This window comes from Notothenia coriiceps, unplaced genomic scaffold (genome assembly GCF_000735185.1).
Source record: "Notothenia coriiceps isolate Sejong01 unplaced genomic scaffold, NC01 NC01_scaffold00018999, whole genome shotgun sequence".
Taxonomy (NCBI): Eukaryota; Metazoa; Chordata; class Actinopteri; order Perciformes; family Nototheniidae; genus Notothenia; species Notothenia coriiceps.
The window spans coordinates 1,005,775-1,016,329 of NW_011351700.1; the positions used below are offsets into that span (position 1 = coordinate 1,005,775).

The 10,555-nt window shown below is 39.9% G+C and overlaps 1 long non-coding RNA gene across 1 annotated transcript in view; it reads left to right on the top strand.

The window, feature by feature from the left end:
• The window catches only part of LOC104951439 (uncharacterized), a 12,456-nt gene that overhangs the window by 684 nt on the left and 1,217 nt on the right, over positions 1–10,555 (top strand). The window contains exon 2 of the long non-coding RNA XR_799024.1: positions 3,756–3,758. This is a non-coding gene — a long non-coding RNA (uncharacterized lncRNA). The remainder of the gene's footprint in view (positions 1–3,755; positions 3,759–10,555) is intronic.

Below are 10,555 nucleotides of genomic sequence, written 5' to 3' on the forward strand. Positions count from 1 at the left end.
AGTAGTGGAGTACAAATACTTCGTTACTGTATTTAAGTACATGTTTCTGGTATCAGTACTTTACTCCACTACTTATTTTTCTGACGATTTTTGACTTTGACTTCTTACATGTTGAACCCAAATACCAGTACTTTCTACTTCTTACATGTTGAACCCAAATACCTGTACTTTCTACTTCTTACATGTTGAACACAAATACCTGTACTTTCTACTTCTTACATGTTGAACTCAAATACCTGTACTTTCTACTTCTNTCTCAAAAAACCCACACACGAATGCACAGCGATCCATGCACAGAAAGCGTGTTTGCAGGTTCAGGGGATTTAAACGGAAAACAAATATGTGTGGATCAAAAATACGTATGTAAAACTTTTTTCTGTGTTTGGATTTTATTTACATGTATATGAAACGGAACACATTTGCGTGTGCATTGAAAAACACAAGTGTGGATCCGGAAATACAAATGTGAATCCTTTTGCGGATCATGAAATACAAGTGTGAATCCTTCTGTGTGCATGTGTGTATTATGAGACTGTTCTGAGCCCATACTAACATGCTTATGTTTGTATAATGACATGTTCATCATTAAAGTTTCGTTTTAGCCTGTTAACATTTTCAATTTTCTTATTCAAAGAAAGGTTTCATGGGAATGCATTTCAGAAGAATGCTAGCTAAAAACTTTTGACTGGAACAAATGAAAGCTATCAAGAGTGGCCCATCTCTAACACTGATATGAAAAGCAACAAGCAGACTTAAGCATACACACGTTTATTTAAACTCTCTAAACAAAGTGCAGCACAACTGATGCAGAAGAACACAACACACACTAAGCACAGAGTTACATTCACACACACACTCAACTGCCTCAGTAGCACAGTGCAATCCTACAGCAGGTCCGTCGAAGCATAAATTCATTGAACTGAACTTGGGATACAGCAAACGTCTGTGGATGCATAACGTCCGATTGTACATTTGCATATTATAACTTAGTGATAACCATGTTCTGATAACAGGACGGAGATTTTTCATATAAACATCCAAAATTGGTTTCTGAATTGTGTGTTCAAGTGAAGAGTTCCCTTCACGGCAACAAAGGTAGGCTCCAACGATCACAAGTTGACAAGATACATTAGGCTCATCTGTTTTCTTCTTGGACAAATGTCACACAGCTGCTTTTATTTAACACAAAATATATAAACGGTAAAACACAGCTCAAAGAGTTCTCAAGGCCAGACATGCGTATTCATAGAAAGTATTTTCTCACAAATGAAACTGGCATGCCAAGAAAGTTTCTTAAGTCTTACACTCTTTTTTCTTCAGACATCTATTCATAATGATTAATTATAATTTCTTTATTCTTATTTTTTCACTTTGATTCCTTTAGTCCATGAGGAGGTGAAATGAATGAAAAGAAAAATATACAGAATAACATGCACTGGTTATCATTGCGCATCCAATTTGAAAAAAATGAATATTTACTGTAATATTATTAATATTATTTTAATTTCAGAATGACAATTTGAACATAAAAGTGACGCTACAAAAGTATCTATAGCACCAAAAAAAAGGAAGATGATTAAAAGTCGGGGAATGGGAAACATAAATCCTCTGCTAATAAAGCAAAAATACTGCAACAGACATGACTTCTGAACAACATTTTTTCCAATATACACTGCACCATCTAATAGGTAATACTAAAATGACAAAATACAAACATCAAGTTGCCAGGTCAGGCGAATGCAGGTCTATAGAACATAATACATCTGTGTCATTTAATCACAAAATCTGCTTTAAGATGTCAAAATATTACACCGATCTGCAGTCTGGTGCTGAAAGACCAGCAAGGAGGTCACAAGTTGCTCTCCAGGCAACTCTCAGAGTCTCGTCAAGTCTCGTCACAGAGTCTTATGTGGAGTCGAGCACCTTTTTCTCCTCTCTTGCAAAAGGTTTTGTATTGCATCTGTGCAGGATAGGCTTTGTCAAAAACCTGCACACACATTCATAAACAGATTTAAAAAGCTGCCAATGGGTTTCCGTAATGATAGAAGCTTAATTGTGGCTGATTTCAGTAAATTGCGTTTAAAATCATTTTGAACAGAGAAGCTTACTTTTCCTATTCTATACGATGCAACAACCAGCTTGTGGCCATTTCAAGTGTTGCTTTCTACATAAATATGTGTCTTGACTGATATGACAAGATAATAAAAAGACAAAATAACCGTCTACAGTACGTTTGGCTAGCTGCTCATTTTGTATCATGCTGTTTTCATGTGCTACCGCCAGTTTTTCACCATTCACTTTTCAGTGCAAATATATATAATCATTGCCTTTTCAGTAGCTTGGTTGGTTTCGAGGTAAGCTGAGAGTGCACCTTCCCATTAATGTCACAGCAATGGCTTAAAATACACAGTAACCAGGACAACAAAATGATTCGTCCTTCCTGACAGAACTTGGAAGAGGCAACCAATTGCTTTGTAGATGATAGGGGAACCAGTGTTGGTGCATACAACCTAAAAAGGAAAAGAGCTACAAATCTTTGGTGTTTCTTTCGACATAACTATATTAAGGCTGGAAATATTAATAAATAATGGAACATTTACAAATGAATAAAACATCAGAATCGCTGCCCCGGGTTCAGGGCTGCCATCTCCTGAATGCTACATGATCTCTTTGTGGGGCTACAATGGGCTGAAAGCTATTTGAAATGCGTGGGCCATCTATTGGCCAACTCATATAGTCCTAATGTGCGCATAAGCAGCCGTAGCTGACCCCTCTTAATGAGAACTAATGCAGGATCAGATTGTAGTTTTTGTCTGTCAACTCCAGACACACTTGCACCCCACCACTGGCACCTCCCTGTTATAGATTGAACTCATTGAGCTACAATTTAGGTTCATGTCCCTGTGCATCCACTGGGAACAAATGCAGGGCTTTTAAAACACAAGGAGACAAGGAGAAGGAAAAAAATTGGGCAGGGACAATATGCAGGACTGCTGAAGCCTATACAAGCCCAAATACAATGGGGAGAAATATAATAATAAAAAATGGGCGAATGTAGAATAGTAAAGTTGGGGAACATTGAATACTCTCCTTGATATCGAGCAGTGATTTTGTGCAAAAGCAAATTGGTTCTATATCTAGCTTTATGTCACAATTGACAATTGAACATTTTAAAAAGCATTGTTCCAAATCCTTGGGTGTTTAAAGGAAAACGCAATGTGCATTTTAAAGTATGACTGAAACACAATGTCATCAGATTTCATGCTATTAAATCCCATTAGCTTTGATTTATGGGGACATACTTCTTAACTGGTTAGATTTCATGACTGATTGCTGTGACATTTCATGGGATGTTTCTGGGTATCTCCAACTTGCTTTCCCAATACTTCACAGCAAAACATTAAATGTACTCCAACATAAAACAACCTGTCAACCACATTTCTCATCAAGCCAAAAAAATCCATCAAAAACTGGAGATATTTTCCTCTTCCTTCACCGCCATTAGTAGAACGTGATTCCTCTGGTTTTCAGCATGTTTTTCTCTCTTCCCTCTCAGAGGTGATGTCCCATTTTTTATAAACTCCTCTCATACATCACATCTAAATATAGATTTTTTATAAGCCAAAAAAATAAACATATGGGTGTCACCGAGACGGGGGTATGTAGATGGGTGCGTCCTATTAAAGTCCACTGGAATGTATTCAAGAGCCAGCCAGTCACTTGGAATGGGGAGGTGGGCTCGCTGGCTTGGTGAGGGTGTTGGGGGACGTCTCGGTGGTGGCCACTAGTCATACTGGGCCTTCAGACAGGCCCTCCAGGGGAAGGCTGGTGGCATTGTCCGTGGGCTGCGGGTCGTCCTGGGGGTGCGAGTGCAGGTGGGCAGCAGCAGCCAGACTGGCGTAAGGCAGGTGGCAGTCCGTGTGCAGAAAGGGTGGGTAGTGCTGGCGGTAGCAGATATAGGCAAACAGCAACCCGATCACTCCTCCAACAACGGCGTCTGCAAAGTCGCAAAAACACGTATATTTTAAGGTATGCATGTATAGTTACATTTAGCCCATGTGGAGGAAGAAAAACAACACCTTGTCGAGAACAATCCATTATTGACTGGGCACATCTGAACAATGCAACAAACTTGGAAATGCACAACTTCATCTCCTGTCCTATGGTCTACTGTGTGCAAAGAAACGTATTCTCCTATTATGGAAATCAAAAGATGTGCCCAGATTTAAAGCTTGGATAACAACATTGACTGATACTCTGCATTTGGAAAGATTTATGACATTTATGTGAATTATATTAAATTAATCAGTTGGCACATAGTAATAGTATATATCTTAGCCGTACAAAATCAGCATCTTCTTATTACTGAAGCATTATCTGAATTAAGAAAGTTGTACACCTTATTCCTTTGCATGAAGCATTAATGAAGTGTCCTTTAGCAGAGTTTGAACCAACCCCTCTCATGGGTTTGTTTTTAAATACATACATTTTATTATCCCTAAGAACCGTCCAAAAAATTGTCTATGAAAAGATGAATGTAAAAGAAACAAAAATCACTGGCGTCAAATTGTCTAAATATGACCCCATGCCCCTCTAACATCCTCTGCTCATGCCTGCTGTACTGTATGTGCAACAGGGTAGTTTACAGCGTGATGGAAGTAAACTGAAAGGCAACGCGATGACTCTGTTTTACCGAGGCACTGGGCCCACTTGCCTCCAGACAGGCTGTCTCTGTCATTTTGTCATTTCCGCTGAACAGTTTCGTATTATACCAACCCCCCTCTAAGCTATAATACATCATATAATATCATGCTGCCATGGTGAATAGTGAGCCTATATTGCCGGGTATAGATCATAACGACACAGCCAGCTGGTGGCTTGGACAGCAATAGTAGACGATTCCATTATATCAAAATTCTACTTTTCCATGGGGCCCACAGCACTTCCTTTATTTTCCCTTTCTGGGTGAAATGAAACATTGATTTCCACCATCCATAAACTATACAATGCATGAGCACGCTCTGAGAATGTTTCATCGACTCCTGTCAACTGGATTTAATAGACTGTGACTTGATGCAATGTATTTGTTTGGTGGCCTCATTGAGACAGAGACAGTGATTGGTAGACCAGCATTCCCCCCCCCCCCCCCCCCCCCNCCCCCTGGAGGACAAAGCTCACCTCCAAAGTGCGAAAGAATGGGGAGAATAGAGGAATCCACCAAGCATGGCCAGGATAATGGGGGCTCCAATCTTGTGTTGACACTGAGTGCAGGTTATGGGCCCCTCATGTTTAATGGAATGCACCATTGCTACCTACTTACAGTGTTGAGGGAAGACGGAAACTATTTGTCACGCTAAGAAATTGGAAGACCTGTATTGACTGTAACTGCTGTTTGTGTTGATGTGAATAAATACTGGTTGTTAAAAGAGTTGTCTTTTTGAGCTGCCCTACTCTCTGGGAACATATGGCTCTCTAAAACTAATTAACACCATATGACAGAGCTGCCATCATATTACCATATCTTCTCACCCACTCATCACACACAAATGCAGCGCCTTCCCCCTGTCCCCCCCCCAACTCCCCTTCCACTCCTTTCAGACCAGATATGCAAAACTATAGGTTACTAACGTAACCCCAGTTCTCAGAGTAACATGAAGTGAGATGTCTCACTATGGGATGCGCCTCCCCGCGTATGCCTCAGAAGCATCAATCTCATTACGCCAATTCTGATTGGCTGGTGATCTTGACGACCACGTCAGAGAATCCACCCACCCTTTAAGTAGCTTGCGCTACGACGCAGCGTCATTCAAAATAAGCACCTCTTCTCGCTTCGCCTCAGCAAGAAGGGCTGTCTGGTGAGACATCTCACTTCATATTACTCTGAGAACTGGGGTTACGTTAGTAACCTATAGTTCTCATTCATAACACTCCGTTCGATGTCTCACTATGGAATATTGAGACTCCCGTATTGCTAGACAAGCTTATCTCGAAAATCACCAAAAATCAGTACTCAACAGGTAGAACTCTGTCCCAACATGGGGGCCCAGCACTGCATGGGCCACACTTGGAGCAGAGACATCCAATCTGTAAAAACGGACAAAAGTGAGCGGTGAAGACCAGCTCGCTGCTGCACAAATGTCCTGGATGGAAACATCCTTGAACAAAGCCCAGGACGTAGCCAGGCCACGAGTAGAATGAGCACGCAGGCCCGTTGGTGCCTGCAAACCCTGACTCGCATAAGCCAGAGCTATCGCTTCCACAATCAAGACAAAGGTGCCAAAACCAGGACCAAAAGTAATAGTTAGAAGATCAATGAAATATTTTTGTGAAGAGTCATTTATAAAGGATGTTCAACATCCTTTATAAATGACTCTTCACAAAAATATTTCATTGATCTTCTAACTATTACTTTTGGTCCTGGTTTTGGCACCTTTGTCTTGATTGTGGAAGCNGCTTAAATATACGACCCTCCGTAGCGTTTGCATTCAACGGGAGCACTAGAGGTCGAAAACTTTAAAACGTGATTATAGGTCGTAATAATGGCTTGAACAATCAACCTATTTGGTCGTATGAGTTGGAGGACTTGTTGCTTTTAAGAGGACCAGAGTCCGGTTGTTTAGTTTACTTCAGAGGTCTCGGACTGCGTTCACACCAACCCAAACGAACCGCACCAAGCGGCTAAACGCACCAGGGTTCGATTCAACCGGACTAAACAAGGCTGGTGCGAATGCAACCTTAGATTGTCCTGTATCTTTGCAAAAAGGAGGGGTGCAAACGCAGTGTTAAGGTTGGTGAGAATACTTTAGGATCATGCTGTCTTTCTTTCGTAATCGGTCATTGTGGATGTCCTCCAGATGTGGTAGTGTGGTCTCTATGACCTCCTTAGCTGCCTTCAACACCCTTCTTTCCCTGTGCAGCTGCTGAGCACACTGTGCAGCAGTACTGGTAGGCTCTTGATGGTGGAACAATAAAAGTTCACTGGCAGCTGCTATGGGAGTTGGGACTGTTTAACTTCCCTGAAGAGGGCACACACTGAAATGTACAAATGATTTGTCCACTGTCAGTCTCAATAACCTTTAGTCTATCTTTAATAGGCTACCATCTTACCATGACATATGTTTTTGCAGATGGTGACAGTCTTCTCATTTGTATATACCAGGGGTACTCAAACGTTTTTGTTGAAGGTCCACTTGTGAATTTTATACAAGGCCAATGGTCCGGATCAACGCCAGTAAAGTATCTCTGGTAGAATTCTGATCAGGCATTAGCTCCGCCTCCTCTTTTTTTTTTTTTAAAGCTAAGGCCCCAAAATCCGCGTTTCTCTAACAGGGCTGTAAAAGAGGGGTTTGAGCAGTATGAGGCATGGCTACAATGGGTGATCTGTTTGGTATTTTAAGCAAAAAACGTCACAGACATGTTTTGTATAAGTATGGCCCTACAATATTTTTCCAATATAGCATAATAGGTCCACTTTAATTTACATCAGAATCAGAATTAAAAAAAATATATATGTTGATACAATTGTATCACAAACTCAAACTTCCTAATTTAAACTAACTACATATAAATGACAAATACAATGAGCACTGAAAAAATCATAGGGAACAAGTGTCTGACTCCAAACTGTTGGTCAAACATTTTGATATTAATCATCAGATCCTCTGAAACTTTCCAACATACAATCATCAGTCAGTAAGCTTCATTTACTTCTTGACAAATCTACTCAATCTGCCTTCACTACTTCTGCAACATTTCCTAACGTAATTATCCTCCTCGGAAACATGCCTGAACATGCATTCTCTAGTATATCAACCCTCAACAAGTCCTCAAAAATAGATGACAAAAGACAAATTACGTTTTTTCTACAATAAGCAGGATAACATTTATCTTTCTCTCCGAAACCATTTCAATGAATGGTTGCTGATCTTCCATTGCTTTGACAACAAGTTTAGTTATCCTAAACCCTAGAGCATGACTTTGGTTAAAACAACTTCTTGGTCAATGTTGCGAAACAACTGTGTTTATGGTTAAACATACTGTTAGGCTGTATTGATGAAGAGCTAAATACTAACCAGGTTACAATTCTGCATGCTAATGTTTACAATGTAGACATTTTATTTTCTTTAAGCATTTTTGTATGTTTAGATTTCCTAATCATCACAAACCACAGTACCGCTAAGGCTGATGGGAGAAACATTATTTTTGCATTAATTTGATCATAAACTAAAGTTATAGACAAAGGGATATTTGCCTTTATAATGGCGCTAGATGAAAAGTGAGATGGGACATTTTATGGCAACCCATTCAAGAGATGTTGAGACATTTTCCTATAATCCACAACCTCAATGCATTCTGGTCTGTTGAGGCTTCTTTTCACTACCCTTTTGCTCTCTTGTCATAGGTATTTGATGGTAAATGTTCAGAAGATATTTTCGCTTTAGATATAATCAAGCAAGCACGTAACTTTGACGTCTACAAAAAATAACAAATCACAAAATCAATGCTCGAAAACCTAAAATGTTCCACTATAACCTCCACTGTCACTTATAGAAATATCTGAATGGTATGTGACATAAAAAGAGAAGCAAAACAAAGGCTTAAGAGAGTACACAAAACTAATATCAGTGTTTTCAGCAGGACTTTTTTCATTTTAGAAGACTAAATGTACTAGCTATGCTTTAATAAATTCAAACATCCAAGTATCTCCATGAAATCATCAGAGCAACAGCGAGGGTACAGCCACTTGAATTACTGTACCCCTGTCTGACAATACATCTCCTTCATGGCTTCAGCTCTGACCAGACATTAAAACAGGGTTTTGATCTCTGTGCGGGTCGCAGATAAAATGTTTTGCAGACCTTTTCCTCTGCCAACAACTGCAGATACATCACCATCTGTGAAAGCATTACAGCACACATTATATACGACTTTATTACCAAACCATCCTGCAGGTCAAGGGGCATGGTTATTTTCAGAACGAGGTGTTCACCCATCAACATACTGCGTCAGAGGCGGAGACAGGAGGCACACAAACACATACAGAACACATATTATGGATATTACCTTTTCTCCAGACCTAATGATGCTTTTAGCTTTTCTGACACATACAGAGGTCTTTTGTTTCCTGTAGTTGTGACATTTGCAGTGCAGCAATGAAATCCTGTGTTATAAAATGTTAATTATTATCATACTTTGGCCTCTCCTTGTATGTTCAGTAAACTCTGGAAAAATATTTGAAGTTGAGCATGATTTATTATCAATTTTCCATTAGCTGTGGTGGTCATTTCCTCAAAGACGTTGGCCAGAAATCTGATGAATGAATGTAGAAGACACAAAGCATATACTTGTTGACTGTAGTTGTACCTGTGGAAAACCTGCTTAAAAATGACTCCTAATTGACTTTAGAGACGCATACAAAACAAAGTAAAATAATCTTATTAAATATGATGCATTGTTGAAGATTTTACTATGAAATATTGAATAAATGAGTCGAAGCAAGATGCACCTCAACTTTCTAAAGCTCACACATAATGCTCAAAAATGGCATTGGAAATATTTAAAATGCAACACTTCCCTCCTCATGAGTTATTATACGTGTATTATTTCAAAGGGGACCTGTCATGCAAAATGCACTTTTTGATGTCTTTTACAGTATACATAAATATGTGTCCCCGGTGTTTTGGGGAACTCACGCAGCATCAGAAAATAAAACCCTCTCTCTTTTCCTCCGTACCTAAATCTCTAAAAACGGGGGTACAATGGAGCTGATCCAAATTTGCGTCCGATATGACGTACTATCGGAAATGTGGACCCACGGCACTATCAGAAAGTTGCTATGAGAAACAATGCCCGACTGTTTTGGACGTAATATGGTCGGTGTTTACATTAGCATCGCTAACACTCAGAGCTAACCTGTACTGGAGAGCATGTGTGTGAAGAAGCAGGAAATAAAAAGGAACTTACCTTGTGGTATAACCGGCAAGAGAGAAAGCCTTTGAGCTCCATACTGTTTCAGAAATAATCCTTGATAATCCATGATATGGCGTTTCATCACGGCAGTATTTAGTTTAGACAGTAGCTGCCGGGTCCCGTATGAGCTCAGCCCCTTCCTTTTTTTTTTAAACCTTCAGCACTTTTGAAAGAGGAAGTGAAATCAACAAGTCCTCCAACTCATACGACCAAATAGGTTGATTATTCAGCAGTTTATTACGACCTATAGTCACGTTTAAAAGTTTAGCACCTCTAGTGGTCGTGTAAGAAACAACAATTAGCTGCAATTGCAAACGCTCCGGAGGGTTGTATATTTAAGCAATAGCTCACGACAGGCCGTGGTATATGCTCATTATATCACAGCTAAGGGGCGTGGTTCGGCCCGACGTTTGCTTTTCAGCCCGACGTTTGCTTTTCAGCCCAACGGTATACTGTTTTTCTCAGACGCGGAGGGATACTGACTTGTTGTAAAAAGTAACTTACAATTCTACCCGTGGTATACGCCCAGTATATCACGGCTAAGAACCAATCAGATTGCTTGATTTGACTTGTCCGTTTTATAAAT